Here is a 19,378-nt window from a genome sequence, read left to right on the forward strand (position 1 = left end):
GAGAGTATGAAATTGATGTAGCTCTTGTAATTCTGTCAACTGTAACATATCATCACACTTCTGCAATTGTTGTAGCTCTCACCTTAGGTAGCTTTCACCTGGGCGAAAAGAAGCATATTTTCACTTTTGGGTTTTACCATAATTTGTTGGAAGCTGAGTTTTGCTATTGTAGTTTATGTCTAACAGTAAACCCATGTGATGCATGAGTTGAATTGTGAGAAATTAGTAAACCTGGGCGAAATTATTTCTTGAAAAAATTAAACACTTTTCTGCATAAGAAGGTAAGAAATTAGTTTTAGTAGATTGTAAAATTTGGAATTATAAATTAATGAACAATTAGAACATTTTAATTTGTTAGTGCATCACTTTCTATGCATTATGAATCGTATTTATTCCAATTGTGAATCAAGAAAAATTTAAAGTGTATTATGTCCATTTGTGAATCAGGAAAATTTTAAAGTGATTTGTTAGTGCATCACAAAATTAATGAACAATTAGAACATTTTAATTTGTTAATGCATCACATTTGTTACTGTATTACTTTCTATGCATTATGAATCAGATTTGTTCTAATTGTATTATGTCCACCATTCTATGCAATATTCAAAACAGATTTCACAGATTTGTCTGCAATAGTCACTTTCTATGAATCAGATTTTAGAGATTTTTACGAATCAAATTTTTAGTGCTTCACTTTCTATGCAATATTCAAAACAGATTTCAGAGATTTCAAAGTGTATTATGTCCACCATTCCCTAATTCATTATTTTTGGAATTAGGCCATGAATTGATACTTTTTTTTTTTTTTTTTCTTTTTGTGTGGTATGAACAATTGTGCTTTAGATGGAATATTAAGGAAATGCATATTTTAGCGACCTAATGAACAACGAGTTTGACCTTGACCATGATTTTACCACCGAGTCTCCTCAACAAGAGAGTCAATGTTTATCATTCTCTCATGAAATCATTACTCAAACTACAAAGATATCACAACGCAAAGGGAACTTCATCGTAGAGGAAGACATGATGCTCATATCTTCATTGCTTAATATTAGCTTAGATCTAATTAGAGGAAATGAGCAAAAGTCAAAGGCATATTGGTTAAGAGTGTGGGAGAACTTCAACAAGTACAAAACCTTCGATTCTGAAAGAACTCAAACTTCTCTAATGAATCGGTGGTCGACGATTCAACTTGCCACAAATAAATTTTGTGGATGTTTTTCTCAAGTTGAACAGTTGAATCGAAGTGGTTCGACTGAAAATGACAAGGTATTACTAAAATTTAATTTTGTACCTATAATGAATATATATTATTCGTTATGTGATAGTGACTATTCTTTAATCTATTTTTCAGATTAGGGATGCGAAAAAATTGTACAAAGACTTGTATCATTCGAACTTTCCCTCTGAGCATTGTTGGAATGAGTTGAGATCCCAACCAAAATGGATGGAAGATACAACAACAAAGAAGCAAAAAAGCACAAAAAATGCATCTCCGACAACGTCTACCTCTTGTACACCAGATTCAGTGACCTTAGAGAACAGTGATAACTATGATGTTGTGGAAAGACCAATAGGAAGGAAGGCCGCAAAGAAAAACAAAGCTAAAGATCTTGGAAATAATGTTACAGAGTCACCTTTTTCTGAAGCTCTTAGAAGAGATAAAGGTAAAGAATGACATAACAAATGAGAAGAAAATAGAGATGTTTGAGAAATCTTATCTTCAAGAGGAACGAAGGATTGAAAATGAAGAAAGAAAAGAGAACGAAGGATTGAAAATAAAGAAAAGAGAGAGGAACGAAGGCTTGTATTGGAGGAAATGAGAGAGGAAGAGAGAATCATGTCAATGGATACAAGTAATATGCCTCCATTGCAAGCGCAATATATTCGCCAACGTCAGATGCAAACCCTTGAAAAAAGGAATTAATTGTTTTTATTTAGCTTTGAAACTATGTTTTTATCTAATTTAAGTTTGACTGTATTTTATTTTTGGGTTTGTTGGCACATTTGTTTTTGATGTGCAGAATTTTAGTGCTTTGACTTGGATTTAGAGTTGGGTTTGTTTCAAATTTTGCTAGTTGAAATCTGAAATGGAGATAGACTTGTTGGGTTTGAATTCTTGTTGGATTTTAGTTCTTTGACTTTGAAATGGAGACAGACTATTTAAATTTTGGATGTCCATTCAAGTCTTGGATTTAAAAATTAATGAGAGATGTAAAGAAAGATTAAGAATTCTCCATATTCAACTTAATGGGGCCTTTCACTCACTTATTCTTTTGTTCTTTTTATGGCCAATAATAAGTTTGATTGTATTCCAAAAATAACTTAGGGATGTATTCATAGAAAAAATTTATTATAAGTATCACTAAAGATCATAGATTAAAAACAAATCACTAGTGATATATTATTGAAAGCACATAAAGTAGTACAAATATTTTTGAAAACACACTCACTAAAGCATATAAGCTAGTACAGAAATCAATAAGAACCAACTAGTATTTCTCACAAGGAGTCTCCATGTAGTGTCCACGAGTGTTCGACCAAGTCTTGTTTGAGTTTGGAGTGAGTTCCTCTATCTCTGATGCGATGATGATTTTGAATGAATTCAAAAAGTTCTGGTGTACGCTCATGAGACACTGGTGGAAAACTTTCACTAATTGTATCATAATTAAAGTCCAATCCATTGGCATCCCTCTCATCTTCAACAATCATGTTATGCATTATTATGCATGCCATCATAATATCTTCCATTATTTCTGTTTTCCAAAAACGTGCAGGTTCTCGCACAATCGCGAAACGTGCTTGGAGCACACCAAATGCTTGCTCAACATCCTTCCTTGCTGATTCTTGAGCTTTTGCAAAATATATTTGTTTATTCCCTTGTGGAGATGAGATTGTTTTGACAAATGTTGCCAATTGCGGATATATACCATTGGCAAGATAGTATCCCATTGTATAATCATTTCCATTAATTGAGTAATTGACTGGAGGAGCACGACCTTGAGTAAGGAGTGAAAATACAGAAGAACGATCTAATACATTGATGTCGTTATGAGATCTGGGCATCCCAAAAAAGGCATGCCATATCCATAAATCTTGAGAAGCCACAGCCTTTAAAATAATAGTTGGTTCATGGATGTGACCAGAATACATACCTTTCCGTGCAGTAGGACAATTTTTTCACTTCCAATGCATACAATCAATGCTCCCTAACATACCAGGAAACCCGCGATTGCTTTCCATCGCTAATAATCTTGAAATGTCATCGTTGTTAGGGCTCCTCAAGTACGTCTCAGAAAACATTGCAACCACCGCCTTAACAAAGTGTTTTAGACTCTCTATGGCGGTGCTTTCACCAATTCTCACATAATCATCCACCGAATCTGCTGCTGCTCCATAAGCGAGCATCCTCATAGCAGCTGTCATTTTTTGAAGGGAAGACAAACCAATGATTCCAACGGCATCTGTTTTCTGGACAAAATATGGATCGTATGCTTCCACTGTAGATAGAATATGAAGAAAAAGAGATCGATTCATCTGGAATCTCCTCCTGAATAAATGGGCAGGATATATAGCTATTTCTGAGAAGTAGTCTCGATAAAGTCTCTCATGGCCTTGAACTCGATCGCGATAAATAACTGCACGGTCTTCAATGGAACCACTACGTCTTCTCGAACATCTTTCTCTATTGAGTCGCTCTTCTTCCATTGCAGCTATCGTTATTAGTTGCAATTCATAATCACCGTCAAAGTTGTTAAGAATCATTTTCATTGTATTATGAGCCATGATAATTAAAAAATGAATGAAGTTGACAAATATAGTTCAAATTGGTAAAAATGAAAGAGTAAATCCTTTTTATAAACAAAAATATATGACCATTAAGAATATGTCCATTACAGAATATTACCGTTTGAAAATATGACCGTTGAAGAATATTACCGTTTGAAAATATGACTGTTGAGATAATATGATTATTTGAAAATATTTTTTTTATAAATAATTTAATTATATATTTTAAATAAAAAAATATTTGCAAATGCCATGTCAATATATGCAGCATGTTATAAAAAAATTATTTATTTATTTATTAATGTTTATACTGTTTTTTTTTTTTAAATTAGTTAAGTTAGTTTGATTGGTTAGTTAAAATAAAGAGTATGATTAGAGTGTACACTAGCTAAACTAGTTAGGCAAAATAAAAAAGGTAGGTTTTGATGTACTTTGAAGAGGCATTTTAGAGAGCATGGTTGGAGATGCTCTTATCAGCAAAAAAAAAAAAAAAAAGGTTCCAAATTACCCAAATTTGAGTATGTCTCGCAGACTAGATTCGATTCACGCCATAGAGTCCTGCACAGTCCACCTCCACAGTTGGAGACCATTTCACCTCCCAACAACAACAACAACAACAACGACAACAATAACAACCCTAGACTCCGATTCAACCACCTATACTTCGAAACCCTACTTCTCTACCACCCCTAAGAGGCCTTGTCTCTCCGATTGACTAACTTCCTTCCCGATCGACTCTCTCGACATGTCCAGGCCGACTTTGTTCGATGATGATCGATCCAATAACCGAAAAACCCTCCACTGGATCGTCCGGAAGCGGGGGCGGCGAAATGGGTCGCGGTCGGTGTCCGGGGGGAGCAGTGATCGAAGTGGCACTCGCCGGTGGTCTTTGGATGCTTATGCTACTTGTTCAGATTTTCCGGTGGCGGCGGGGACGGATTCGAGTGGGGAGTTGTTTTTGAATGGGGATGCGAATTGGGCGCCAGATGTGAGCGACGTAACGAAGAATTCGAGGAGGGAGAGGGAGGGTGGAGAGAATTTGAGTAGTGGGTTTGGGCAAAGTGGGAATTTTGATTGTTTGGGGAATGAATCTGGGTATGGGAGTGAACCGGGGTATCGAGGCGATGCAGAATTCGGATATGGTGATGAGTTTGATGAAGAAGATGATGATCATCGAGTGTTGTTTTGGGGTGAAAAAATCGAAGGTAAAAGCTGCAATTTATGCTTCTGAATATCATTTGCTTGTTTTTTGATTACATTGCTGAGAGGGTAATTTTTGGGAAAGAATTGGGCCGAGCTGTGAGTTGGGCCCTGCGGCCCAAAGTGTGAAGGAATCGGTAAGAAGCCGTAATGTTATTTCGGCCCAGTAGAGGTATAGATACTCCGGCCCAGGAGAAGTGAAGTTATTCCGGCCCAGGAGAGGTGTGGTTACTCCGGTTCAAGAATGTGTAAAGCAACTCCGGTCCGGTGGCAATTTAAAGTGAGTCCGGCCTTGCATTTAGTCCGGTCGTGACGTATTATGGTTAGGTCGGTCAGAACTTGCTACTTGGAAGTTGATCTAAACACACCATGGTTGAACAGGGGAAAGCCGAGATAAGGAGTTGGAGGAGAAGACCGAGCTAAGGACAGTTCGGCCTTTTCCGTGGCTCTGCGTAGCCAAGCTTATTTCGGTCATATAGTAGTCCGGCCAAAGTGAAACCATCCCACTTGGTTTAAGCAGTGGGGGAGGGTGTAAAAGGATAAGCATTATCCTTAGGAGTATGAATCCTAGGAGGACTCTGCATGGAGAAATAAAAGTCCTACTAGGATTATGCCACTCGAAACCTATAAAAGCTCACAAGCACCACCTTGGAGGAGGTAATTGAACACAATTCTTTCTGAGAACATAAAACTTTGTCTATTTGTCAAGCTTACTGACTTAGGCATCGGAGAGGTTTCCGGCACACACCCGCCGGCTAGCTCACGTTTGTGTTTTCAGGTGATAAAGCGACGTCGTACGGAGGAGCGTGGACTTGGTCAACAGGATTATACGAGGAGAATTATTTCCTCCCCGTACAATTGGCGCCGTCTGTGGGAAGAACAGACAAGAACAAAAACCTCTTGACTAAGCTTCTCTTTTTTCTCAAATCAATGGCACACATTGAAGAAGTACCTCAGTCCGCCGTCGACGGGCTAACTCCAGACAGGGGCGCAAGGTGAGAAGGATTACCCTCTGTCCCTCCTATGGCAGATCTGGAGCCCCAACAACATAACTCCAGGAGGAGTGGCAGGGGAAGGCGGAATAGCAGCCCTCGTCACTCTCAAAGTCCTGACAGGCAAAGGAGGAGGATTGATCCTCAAGCCCTGGAAGATCGCGTGAAGGAACAAGATGAACTAATTCGGAAGATGGCGGCGGAAATGGAAGCATTAAAACGCCAGATGAAGACTAAAAATGTGGCAACAAGAGAGGGGCGCAAGCACAAGACGCCCCCTCGCCACTCAGAGAATCGTAGTAGGAATACTACACCCTCCCAAGGAGAGAGCAGAAGCCTCAGGACAGGCGACACTCATTCCTTATCTTCCAGGACTCATCCCTCCAGGTCTGAGAGGACGAGATCCGAAAGATCATACACTGAAGGAAGCACGTATTGGCCTTCACATTCACACCAAACCAGATCTAGACAAACAGAGCTGCCCAGGTCATCCGACTTACGAACCGTGCTCGAAGAAAAAGCACGATGCAAGGAGGATGCCAGGGCAAGGGATCCACACCGAGTTTCGGCCTTACAACGGTTGGCTCCTCGGACGCATGGAAGCGTCGAGGTTGGAATGCCAATACCGCGACCGGCCTACGAACCAACGGACAAGGCATTGGCAAGACTACAGACTTCGCCATTTGTTCCAGCAATCGAAAACGCGCCCCTACCATCAGGTTTCCTTCAGCCGAAATTCACTACATATGAAGGGAAGACGGACCCGTATTCACACCTGAGCCACTTTCGCCAAGTCATGGCTGTGTACAGGCGAAACGAGGCCTTAATGTGCATACTCTTCCTGTCAAGTCTTGGCGACCTAGGCTTGACTTGGTTCGAAAAGCTCCCAAAGGGCAGCATAGCCTCCTGGGCCCAATTGGCAGAAGCGTTCGTAACGAGGTTTCGAACAAACACTAAAACACCGGTGGAGATAGACCAGTTACTCTCCATCGACATGGGTGAAAAAGAGACCCTCAGATCTTACAACAGTCGCTACTGGGAGACATTTAACCAGATTGGAGACTGCCCCACCAATCTAGCCATTGCGCAGTATAAAAGAGGCCTTCCAGTCGGAAACAGACTAAGGGACTCGATCACCATGACGCCACCCCTTACCATGGAAGCCCTAATGGAGAGAGTGCATCAGCACATCAAGGTAGAAGAGGATGGCGCACGTGCCAAAGCAAAATCTGGTGCAACCGCAGTACCAGAAAAGAAGACCTCAGCAAAGGTCAATGCAGTAGATCGACAGAATAAAAACGGGCGTGGCAGACGAGATAACGGAGAAGACCCAGACAAAAGATGGTTGAGAATCCGCACTGCCATAACAACGGTGTTCAAAAAACCAATATATCAGATTCTGAGCGAAATAAAAGACGAGCCTTTTGTCAAGTGGCCAGCCAAGCTAGGGGAAGCTCAGAAAAATTACGACGACAGATCACGGTGCACCTTCCACAAAGAAAAGGGGCACCGAACTGAGAATTGCACGCCACTGAGATAGCACTTGGAAGAATTGGTGGCAGCAGGCCACTTAGACAAATACATTGAAGGAGGGACGCAACCGGCCCCCCAAGATCATAATAACTATCCCAACAGAATGCCAATCGACGCCCCACCACAAGGCATCATCAATGTAATACATGGAGTCTTTGAACCTGAGCGTGTATGCGAGCTCAGGGGATCAATCAAGAAGGCTGAGCACTTTAGGGAAGTGTTAAGTACCCAACCTGCCACCAAGAAGGGGAAGACAGAGGCAACAAATGTCATGTCCTTTTCAGATAAGGACTTGGATCGAATATACTGTCCTCACAATGATGCGCTGGTCGTCACTCTCCGAGTCAAGGATTTTGACGTCAAGCGGATTCTGATTGACCAGGGTAGTTCATGTGAGATCATGTACTACGACACATTCAAGCAACTGAAGCTGCAAGACAAAGACTTGGCGCCTGCAGTTTCTCCCCTGATTGGATTCAACTCCATGCCAGAGTGGCATGTCGGCAAAATAATCCTTCCAGTCAGAGCAGGGAGTGTAACAAAACAAGTGGAGTTCTGGGTATTGAAGGTCCCCTCCACATACAACATCATCTTGGGCAGAACATGGCTGCATGCCATGCGTTCGGTAGCGTCATCATACCATCAGGTAATACGGTTCCCCAACGACACCGGCATAATTGAAGAAGTCTATGGCGATCAGATCATGTCAAAACAATGCTTCGCCACAGCGAATGGAAGCCGAGCTGCCAAAGGATACGTTCATTCGGTGGAAGAACCAGAAAGTAATGAACTATTCGCGGACGTCGGCAAAGAGGCTGATCAGAAAGCGGTGGAGGACTTGGTGGAGGTAAAAATAGATGAGAAGAACCCGGATAAGTTCTTCTTGCTTGGCTCATCGTTGTCCAGCACTGAGAGATTAGAGGTCTTGGAATTCTTGACCTCTAATATTGAAGTGTTTGCCTGGACACCCTACGACATGCCAGGTATTGACCCAAACTTCATCAGTCACCAACTCAATGTCCACCCATCCGCCAGACCAGTCATCCAATGCACACGCAGATCGGCACTCCACCACGCCGAAATAGTGGCAGAAGAGGTAGGCAACCTGCTGGAGGCAGGAGCAATAAGAGAAGTGCACTACCCAAGATGGATCTCCAACACAGTTGTAGTGCCAAAAAAGAATGGTAAATGGCGTGTCTGCGTCGACTACAAAACAGTCAACAAGGCGTGCCCAAAAGATAGCTTTCCTCTACCAAGGATAGATCAACTGGTGGACCTAACGGCAAGGCATAACCGACTTAGCTTTCTGGATGCATACAGAGGCTATCACCAGATCGCCATGCATGAACCAGACCAGGAGGTCACATCCTTCACAACACCAAGGGGGTTATATTGCTACAAGGTCATGCCCTTTGGCCTAAAGAACGCAGGGGCGACATTCCAAAGGATGGTCACCAAGATGTTTGAACCATTGTTAGGCAGAACAATGGAGGCTTACATTGACGACATGGTGGTCAAAAGCAAGGATGAGAATGACCATCTTAAAGATCTAGGCGAGATGTTCCAGATCCTGAAGAAACACAAGTTGCGCCTCAATGCGTCCAAATGCGCATTCGGAGTTGGATCTGGCAAATTCTTGGGCTTCCTGGTGACCAACCGAGGTATAGAAGCAGACGCCTCTCAGATCAAAGCAATCCAGGAGTTGGAGAGACCAAACTCAGTCAAAGAAGTACAGCATCTCACTGGTATGGCAGCTGCGCTCAACCGGTTCATAAGCAGGTCATCAGACAGACTACGACCGTTCTTCCAAGCTTTAAAAGCCAAATTTGAGTGGGATGAAGAATGCGACCGAGCTCTGGAAAGCTTGAAGGAGTACATGTCTTCCCCACCACTACTTGTTACTCCAGTACCTGGTGAAGAACTCTTTTTGTACCTGGCAGTCTCTCAGCACGCAGTCAGCGCAGTGTTGGTTCGTGCAGAAGGAATACAACACTTGCCCATCTTTTATGTCAGCAAGAGATTGTTGGGAGCCGAAACAAGGTACTTGCCCTTGGAGAAACTAGCATTAGCATTAATGATGGCCTCCAGGAAATTGGCGCACTACTTTCATGCCCACACCATAGTCGTCCTCACAGCCTTTCCACTAAAAGCTCTGTTTGAAACAGCAAACTTTAGTGGGCGAATTTTGAAGTGCGCAGTAGAGTTGGGACAATTCGACATCAAGTTCCAACCCAAGACCGCAATAAAAGCCCAATCTTTGGCAGACTTCGTCGCAGAGTTTACTCCTGGAAGTCATCATATCTGCCCAGTCGACCTAACTGACACAACCGAACTAGGGACGGAAGTTGACGCAGGAATAGCGCAACCCCTAGTAGAAGGTAGTCAATCAAGCACCAAGGCAGACCATATTAAGGACAACAAGGAAGAGACAAACAAAAGCTCACCAGCAGTTCAAACAGAGGACGAAGGGCAGACGGCCAACATGAACCTTGAAGAAAACACCATTCTTGACCCCACGACATCATCTGATCCTTCCACTTGCTGGAAGTTATTCGTTGGAGAGATATGGAAGCTCTTTGTGGATGGAACATCCAATCGGCATGGTGCAGGGCTTGGCATAGTCCTCATCTCTCCAGACGGCCTGGTTGTAGAGCAAGCAATCAACCTTGGCTTCCCAGCATCCAACAATGAAGCGGAGTATGAGGCGCTTCTCGCAGGACTCAAGTCAGCATACTACATGAAGGCCACCGAACTAATGGTATACAGTGACTCTCTGCTGGTGGTAAACCAAATTTCTGGCGAATACGAAGCAAAGGATGACAGAATGGCCAAATACCAAGAGTTAGTTAGAACAGAGATCAAAAAGTTTGACGTAGTAAGGATAGAACAAATTGGCAGGGAGGAAAACAGCCGAGCGGACGAACTAGCAGGCCTCGCCTCAATGGCAGATACATCAATCCCTCATCCATTACTCATCAACTTCTTACCAAGACCAAGCATAGAAGACCCCGAAGCAGAAGAAGTATGCTGCACAGAATTAGGCCCTTCATAGATGGATCCCATCATCCTGTTCCTAAAAGACGGCATCCTACCAGAAGAAAAAAAAGAAGCCAACAGAATAAGGGCAAAATCGCAGTGATTTTGGCTATCTCCATCTTTGGCATTATACAAGAAGTCATTCTCTGGGCCTTACCTCAAGTGCGTTCATCCCAGCAAAGTAGAAGCATTCTTGTTCGAAATACACGAAGGGGTGTGTGGAAGTCATCAAGGGGGAAGGTCGCTCGCTTACAGGGCTATTTCGCAAGGATATTGGTGGCCATATATGCAAGCAGACTCAGAAAAATATGTGAAGAAGTGTGAGAAATGCCAAAAATTCGCGCACCAAATACATCAACCAGCAAGAGAACTCCTACCATTAACTAGCCCATGGCCTTTCGCAATGTGGGGCTTGGACATAGTAAGACCACTTCCAACAGCGCCCGGGGGCAGAAAATTCTTTCTCGCAGCAACAGACTACTTTACAAAGTGGGTGGAAGCAGAAGCATTGGCGTCAATCAAAGAAAAAGACGTGAAGAAGTTTGTTTGGCAGAATATCATCACTCGGTTTGGTATACCAAAAGCACTGATCTCAGACAATGGAACTCAGTTCGACGGCAGAATCTTTAGAAGCTTTTGTGAAGAATACAAGATAGAGTTCTACAATTTTACACCGGCATATCCTCAAGCAAATGGACAAGCAGAAGCATCAAATAAAGTCGTCCTGGATGGATTAAAGAAAAGGCTAGAAAAGGCAAAAGGCAAGTGGGCAGATGAACTTCCTCACGTTTTATGGGCTTATCGCACCACACCTCGACGATCGACAGGAGAAACACCATTCTCCTTAGCCTATGGAATGGAGGCAGTAATCCCACTAGAAGTTGGCCTCCCCACAATTCGAAGCGAAAATTTTGATCCAAACTTAAATGGAGAAGCCATAGCCTTAGAACTCGACCTTGTAGAAGAAAGAAGAGAAAGAGCACTAGTCCACATCGCCTCATACCAACGAGAGTTAATCAAAAAATACAGCAAAAAGGTCCATCCAAGACAATTCAAGATTGGAGATTGGGTACTGCGCAAAATAATGGGAAACACCTCAAACCCAGGAGACGGCAAGTTAGGCCCAAATTGGGAAGGTCCTTATAAGGTGGTTGGGTTAGCAGGCAAAGGGGCATACCACCTAGAAGACAAGGATGGCAAGGCAATCCCTAGGCCATGGAATACGGCCAATCTCAAGTTATTTTACTTTTAGCTTTTCTTTTTCAAACATATGTAATTTTTTCTTCCTTCAATAAAATGAGAAATTCTTTTTAGCACAAGTTGTTCCTTGTAAAAGTTAGCTTTAGTAAAGATTGAGTATATTGCAAGCATTCTATTCTAAGTTAGCTGGAAAAACTAACTAAGAGGTTGGCTGGATTAAACCAACACCCTTCCTAAGCCCAGGATAAGGATCCAGGCTGCAGGACGTTTTGGTCGGAATAACCAAACATTGTTCTAAGTTAGCCGGAAAAACTAACTTAGAGGTTGGCTGGAATAAACCAACTCTTTTACTCTTCAGCCGAAGTAAGGGTATGGCTGAAGAGTGGTTGGCTGGAATAAACCAACACCCGTCCTAAGCCCAGGATAAGGATCCAGGCTGCAGGACATTTGGTCGGAATAACCAAATACTATAAGTTAGCTGGAAAAACTAACTTCAATGGTTGGCTGGAATAAACCAACACTTGTTACTCTTCAGCCGAAGTAAGCGCAAGGCTGAAGAGTGGTTGGCTGGAATAAACCAACACTTGTTACTCTTCAGCCGAAGTAAGTGCAAGGCTGAAGAGTGGTTGGCTGGAATAAACCAACACTTGTTACTCTTCAGCCGAAGTAAGTGCAAGGCTGAAGAGTGGTTGGCTGGAATAAACCGACTCTTGTTACTCTTCAGCCGAAGTAAGTGCAAGGCTGAAGAGTGGTTGGCTGGAATAAACCAACACTTGTTACTCCTCAGCCAAAGTAAGGGTTTGGCTGAAATTGGATTGGCTGGATTAAACACTTTGTACTCCTCAGCCGAAATAAATATATCGGCTAAGGAGTGGTTGGCTGGCAAGCATAGTTTAACCACCTAAAACCGAAATAACAGTTGGAGTAACTGAAGCATTACAAAGTATAGACATACATATCAGAACCGGAACAAGAGTTGAAGCAAAATTTTTCATTCATTGAAACTATTACAAATGAGGTTCATAGTTCGGTTACAACGGCAAAAAGCAACAAAGAAAAAGTACACAATCAGGAAAAAAGTTCTTCAATTTCAGCGTCAAAAGCCGCGTCACCAGCAACTTGAAGGCCGATTGCAAGAGGCAGTTCACTCTCGGTTGCCAGGATGCTTTCGGTTGGAACCACGGTTTCATTTGGCTGTTCGATAGGTAGGTCATCCACCATGGGCTCCAACCGAAGTGATGGGTCTGTACTAACAACCGGAATGTCTTCAGGAGCAGAGGAGTCATCAGAATCTGAGTCCTCCAGAAACTCTTGTTGCAAGGCGTCTACATACTCCGCAAGGGACTTCAGTATAAAGTAAGCTGGAGGGTCGAAGACCTCGGTCTGTTGATCATGACCGAGCTTCTCCACAACCGCCCTCCAGCCGCACTTGAAGAACAGCTCCTTGGCGGCGTCGCATTGTTTGACATAGGCGTCTTCTGCCTTCTTGTAACCTTGCTTGTACCCCTCCTTTTCGGCTTCCTCCACGCTCTTTTTTAGTTGGCTTATTTCGGTATCTTTTCTCTTTTCAAGTTTTACCAGCTCACGCAGGTATTTTTCCATCATAGCAATGGCCGCTTTCTGCCTTTCTGCCTCCGCCGAACTAACCAGATCGGCAAGACGGCCGTTCTCCGCTTGTAGCTCGGCCATTTTCTTTTCGGCTTCTTCTAGCTCGGCTGCTTTTGTTTCGGCTTCAGCCATTGCCTGCCTGGTGGCTTTTCTGAGTTCTTGGACTTTCTTGTAAGTAATGTTGTTCTTCTGTAAGGCCTGACAAAACAAAGACTTCTCTTAAACCGAAGTAAAAGTTGGAAATTAGACAAAAGAAACGGACAGAGCTACTTACCAAGATCATGGACTTCGATGTGGACCGGATTGACTTCATTTCGGTGTTTAATTGCTTTAAGTGGTGCTCCATGTCCTTGGGGAGGCACACACTTTTGGCCAGGTTAAAGGCCAATTGGTGATCTTTTTCAGCCACAACCGAGTCAGTAGCTTTGATGTCTCGGTCGTTGAAGGTTAGCGGCGGAGCCCACTTCGGAGATTCAGCTCGGTCAGTTTGCTCCGGTTGGAGGGCAGGTTGAGGACTTTGGGGGATGGATTCAACCTCATCGACAAGTTGCTGTTCGGTCGATGTAGATCGGGCACGTTTGGAAGGACGAGATGAAGAAGGCTGCTGAGAAGGGAGGGCCACAACGGCAGGCTGCGTTTCTAAGGATGGTTGCACTTCGGCCCTGGTTGTTGCGGTCAGAAGGGCCCTCACTCTGCTTTTCTTCGCCATCTTTTCTTCAGCTGTTAATGGGACAAGTCGTATTTCGGGCAAGTTTGGGTCCGGTTCAGGTGCTTCCTCTAGAAGGAAATCGGTCACTCGGGCCTTTCGACGACCGCTATATCGGTAGGTCGGTTCAAAGTTTAGAAGCTTGGCCTAACTCCTTTCTTTACACCGTAGTGCGGCTCGCAAAATCGCAAGGTTGGGATAGCTATATAGGGAACGGAGGTGGGCGAAATCTGCAAAAAGAGAAGTGTTAGTTCGGTTAACAGACTAAAAAAACCGAAATAACATACAAGGAAGAAGACCGAAGTTAAATTACCGGGCTCTCCCTTTTTCCAATTTATAGGTCGGCCAGGAATTTGGGCTTGAAAATCCTCAAAGTTCCTAGAGACCCAGAAAAAATCATCGTCGTTAAGATCTTTGTCCGGTGTGTGTTTAACTATCTTCTCTCGGCGGCGGCGAATCCTAAGGTAATAGACCCACCCAGCATCTTTTGAGCCGATGGAGTATTGATGGAAAATTTCGGCCAGGCCGAGGTTTAGTCCGGTTTGGTGGTTCAGTGCGGCTATTCCCGTTATAATGTGATACGTATTGGTGGACAGTTGGGTGGGGCATAATCTAGTCTGCCTAAGAAATTCACAGATCAGCGGTTGGACAGGAAACCGTAGTCCGGTTTCTATTATGGATTGAAGGGTAAAAGGGACGTAGCCTTCTTTTTCCCAGGGAATAACATCTTTTTCGGCTAACATCAGATGGACGTCTTCAGGAATATGGTAATCCTTCCTAAATTCGGCCGTACCACCAGGGGTCTCAACTAGATACCTATACTTACTCATCTGATGTATAATTTACTTATAATTTATATCGGTGCAAAAATCGTGCTCAGCAGCTCGGTTGAGCGCACGCAGGAGTGCCTGGGTAACCTAAGTCTGCAAAGTAGAAAACAGAGGGGGTTAAAGCACTGATCGTTGGACCGTGCTACAATTTAAAAGCAAGGTATAAGAGCCCTACTTCGGCCTCAAAAAACTGGTTCTATCTCGGTTCATCAAAAGGTTTGGTAGCTCGGTTTGAGCAGTTTGCTCGGTAGACCGGTTTAACGCCTAGGGGCAACTTTCTGAGTTCGGTCTAAAAAACTAAGAAAGCTGGTTTAGCCCCAAGGCCTAAATCGGTTGCAGTGTGAATAAAGTTACTTCGGTTAAGCCTCTACGGGCGGCTTTCTGAGTTCGGTTTAGGAACTAAGAAAGCCTGCTTGGCCCCAAAAGCTTAGTTCGGTTGAAAACCGAGGTTCCTAGTTTGATATATTCAAAACTCGGTGATCTTATTTCGGCTAAAGTGAATCAGGCTCTGGTAACTCTTTGAAACTTTCAAGTTCTAGTTCGGTTATTGACTACAGTGATCTACCTATTTAATGCAAACAGGATTCTAGTTCGGTTGCTACCTAATTTTGGATCTAAAGCAAGTTTTTTACAGGGGTTCATACACGTATGAGCTCTGCTATTATTTTTTCATAAAAGTACAGAAGCGAAGCGTCGAAAATGAAAGAAAATGTTTGCAAAAAACATGCAAAACAAAACTATAGAGATTCGAAAGCAAAATAAAGGAAGCAAAGTGAGTCTACTTACCAGGTGGAAGAAGAGGGATCCGATGATGGGAAAGTGGCAGCAAAATCAGTTCTCAAAAGTGAAGGAAGAACACGAACAACAAGAACACAGAGAGAGAAGATGAAGAATGAAAGGTGAATGATTCAAGAGGAAGAAAGGTTATTTTGTGAAAGAGGAGAGAGAAAAAAGCGGCAAAAAAGGGCGGGACTGTTCAAAAAGTTCGAAGTACGAAGGCGGCGTGATAACAGCTCACGGCCTATCAGAGCCCGCTACGTGGCAAGGGAAAGGGAAGCGTTACAGTCGTGATTGAAGAGACGTTTTGACCGGATAAAGCAGAGTTCGGAGTAAAACTAGCTCGGCTGGATACACTGAAGGGTTTTTTATCTCGGCTGGAAAGGCTTGTAAAACTTCAGCTCGGTTAAAGGATTTGTAATCTCAATCATGCTATGCAGATGAAATTAAGGGGCAATTGAGAGGGTAATTTTTGGGAAAGAATTGGGCCGAGCTGTGAGTTGGGCCCTGCGGCCCAAAGTGTGAAGGAATCAGTAAGAAGCCGTAATGTTATTTCGGCCCAGTAGAGGTATAGATACTCCGGCCCAGGAGAAGTGAAGTTATTCCGGCCCAGGAGAGGTGTGGTTACTCCGGTTCAAGAATGTGTAAAGCAACTCCGGTCCGGTGGTAGTTTAAAGTGAGTCCGGCCTTGCATTTAGTCCGGTCGTGACGTATTATGGTTAGGTCGGTCAGAACTTGCTACTTGGAAGTTGATCTAAACACACCATGGTTGAACAGGGGAAAGCCGAGATAAGGAGTTAGAGGAGAAGACCGAGCTAAGGACAGTTCGGCCTTCTCCGTGGCTCTGCGTAGCCAAGCTTATTTCAGTCATATAGTAGTCCGGCCAAAGTGAAACCATCCCACTTGGTTTAAGCAGTGGGGGAGGGTGTAAAAGGATAAGCATTATCCTTAGGAGTATGAATCCTAGGAGGACTCTGCATGGAGAAATAAAAGTCCTACTAGGATTATGCCACTCGAAACCTATAAAAGCTCACAAGCACCACCTTGGAGGAGGTAATTGAACACAATTCTTTCTGAGAACATAAAACTTTGTCTATTTGTCAAGCTTACTGACTTAGGCATCGGAGAGGTTTCCGGCACACACCCGCCGTATAACAACCCTCATACTGTTTGCCGATTAATGACTGATTGATTACCGATAAACATTGATTACCGTTAAAACTGAACTGATCGTGGCTGATAATTGGACTGGTAAAAGTACTGAACTGACTGACTAAAATTGGAAACCGAATTGATGGAGTATATGTTAGCTGAATTGCATTCTATCTGTTTGACTGTATGATTATCTGTTCATGCTTATATGTTTAAACTGCTAATTGAAGGCCTTATCGGCGGCCGAACTGGGAATTGATTAATGTTTTATGATCTTCATAATTAATGTGATTTTATGGTGTATTTACCTGAAAACTGATTAGGTATGATTAAATTAGATTAAAATGAGTTAATCACATGAATTGGACTTATTTACCAAACTAGCCTTGTAGTGGGCCACTACCTCAAACCTTTTGAGGCTTATTACACTTAATGCATTTGATTAAAACCAACATTTCATCAGCATCCAGCATCTCTCTGCACTGTTTTACAGTCCGCTCGAGCGGAGGATTGGGCGCTCGAGCGGAGTCTTGTCTCAAGCTCGAGCGGGCGTCGAGCGGGGATTTCACACATCCAGTACTTTTACAGTACGCTCGAGCGGGTATGTTTACGCTCGAGCGTGTACCTTTGTTGCATGACCGCTCGAGCGGGGAAACTTGCGCTCGAGCGGGACTCTGTTTTTCTGAAAATGCTTTTAAATGTGCATCTTTGCATCCTCATCCCATTCTAGGCATTCGTAGGCCTAGTTTAAGACATCTTATTGAGGATATAGATGTAGAACACACCGAGGCATCTTAGGGATTAAGTTGTTATCTTTCCCAACTGTGTAGCTTAGTGTGTGTTCGACCTGTGAACTGTGTAGGGTTGGCGACTGGGGAGACACGCTCTAGCATACTGTAGCCCAAACTCTGTGAGTAACGATTGTGTAAAGATATGTTCACAAATGATTATTTTCTGAACAACTGAACTGTACTGTTTTCTGAACTGATTACTGTTAACTGAATGAATGTATGTCCTTTATTTCTGAACTGTACTGTGGCATCCTTAGTACCTACTGCTTACTGTTACTGTTACTGTTACAGAGATCTCTGTCGGTTCCCTCGTGGAGCCACTACTGTTTACTGACTGATGGCCATCATTACCGTTCGGTCTTTTAAGACCTACTGTTACTGTTATGCTAATGGATGTACCACATATGACTGTTTACTGTACTGAACAACTGAAATACTGATTGAATTGAACTGTTTTCATTACTATAAGGACATTCATTCTAAACCCCTTTACGCTTTATGTTATTCACTGGGCTTTAGCTCACTGCTCATATATATATGTAGGTGTACAGGCACCAGATCGGAGCTAGGAGCGTCAGGGTAACTCCAGTTTTGTCAAGCCAGCCTTTGTGCCTCACTGCGAGGTTCCGAGTTGCCATGCTATGGCTTGGAGGTGTTTTGTTTGTTTTCCCCCGCCTGTCTTCATACTGTCTAACTGTTCTGTATAGACTGAATGTTTACCGTACTGTTATCAAGGGATTAGGTCCCTGTACTGTGTGATTGTAAATTCTGTATAGACTGTACTGTTTGTGTATGTATGAATGCATGAAAAATCTTTTTGGCATACAGACTGTCACAGCTCATTGGACATTGTTTAATTACTGTATTGGCTTCCGCCAGGCCCTGTACTCTGTTTTACTGTATTACTGTTCAGCAGGCCTTCGGTAATCTCGGATTACTGGCCGGTTACGGTGCTAAACCCATAGGGCCGGGTTTGGGTCGTGACACGCCGGCTAGCTCACGTTTGTGTTTTCAGGTGATAAAGCGACGTCGTACGGAGGAGCGTGGACTTGGTCAACAGGATTATACGAGGAGAATTATTTCCTCCCCGTACAATTGCATACAATTGCTGTTGATTTATTGCTTTTAGTTTATTGGGAATTTTAAATAGAATACACAATTGAACACTCTGATTTTATTTTCTATGCATGTTCAGAAAGCATTAACAAGGTTTGTCTTGAGGGCTTTGGAGATTATTTAACTCAATGGTGCCTATTAGTCTCATGTTTAGTTTGGAGCTAATGAAACAATTGAGCACAGTTGTGAATTTCGGAAACAATGATAATGTTGTGACTCTTTGTTTTGCATTTTGTTGTTTTCTTGAGCTCCTCACTCCCCAAGAAAGCAAAATCCAAAACCAAAAACAAAAAAGAAGAAAAGGAAATGCATTTATGTATATCCAAGGTTCTGGAAAGCGGTTGTAGTCATTGTAACGGTTGCAGTGACGCGATTGCGGTTGCGGGGTGTAAAGGCCGTAGTGTAACGGTTGCGGTAACCAGAACCGTGAATTTTTTTTTTATTTTTCGCATAATTTGAAAAAAACTTATCGATACACATATTTTTTTTTCATAATCATATTTATTGGGTTAAAAATAAATATTGATCAATTTTTGTAAATTTTTAAGTATGATCCAATATATTTCATATTTTTAAATCACTATAAACTGAGTTTTTTACATTTTATTTTAATAATCAATGACTTTATATTATACAAAAAATTAATCG

At 42.8% G+C, this 19,378-nt stretch overlaps 2 pseudogenes across 1 annotated transcript in view; both read left to right on the forward strand.

The window, feature by feature from the left end:
• The window catches only part of LOC114286537 (ABC transporter C family member 4-like), a 573,165-nt pseudogene that overhangs the window by 434,863 nt on the left and 118,924 nt on the right, over positions 1–19,378 (forward strand). The window lies entirely within an intron of this gene.
• Positions 4,283–5,045, forward strand: LOC114295772 (uncharacterized; annotated as a pseudogene).

Source organism: Camellia sinensis, chromosome 12 (genome assembly GCF_055761805.1).
Source record: "Camellia sinensis isolate YWXY chromosome 12, ASM5576180v1, whole genome shotgun sequence".
Taxonomy (NCBI): domain Eukaryota; kingdom Viridiplantae; phylum Streptophyta; class Magnoliopsida; order Ericales; family Theaceae; genus Camellia; species Camellia sinensis.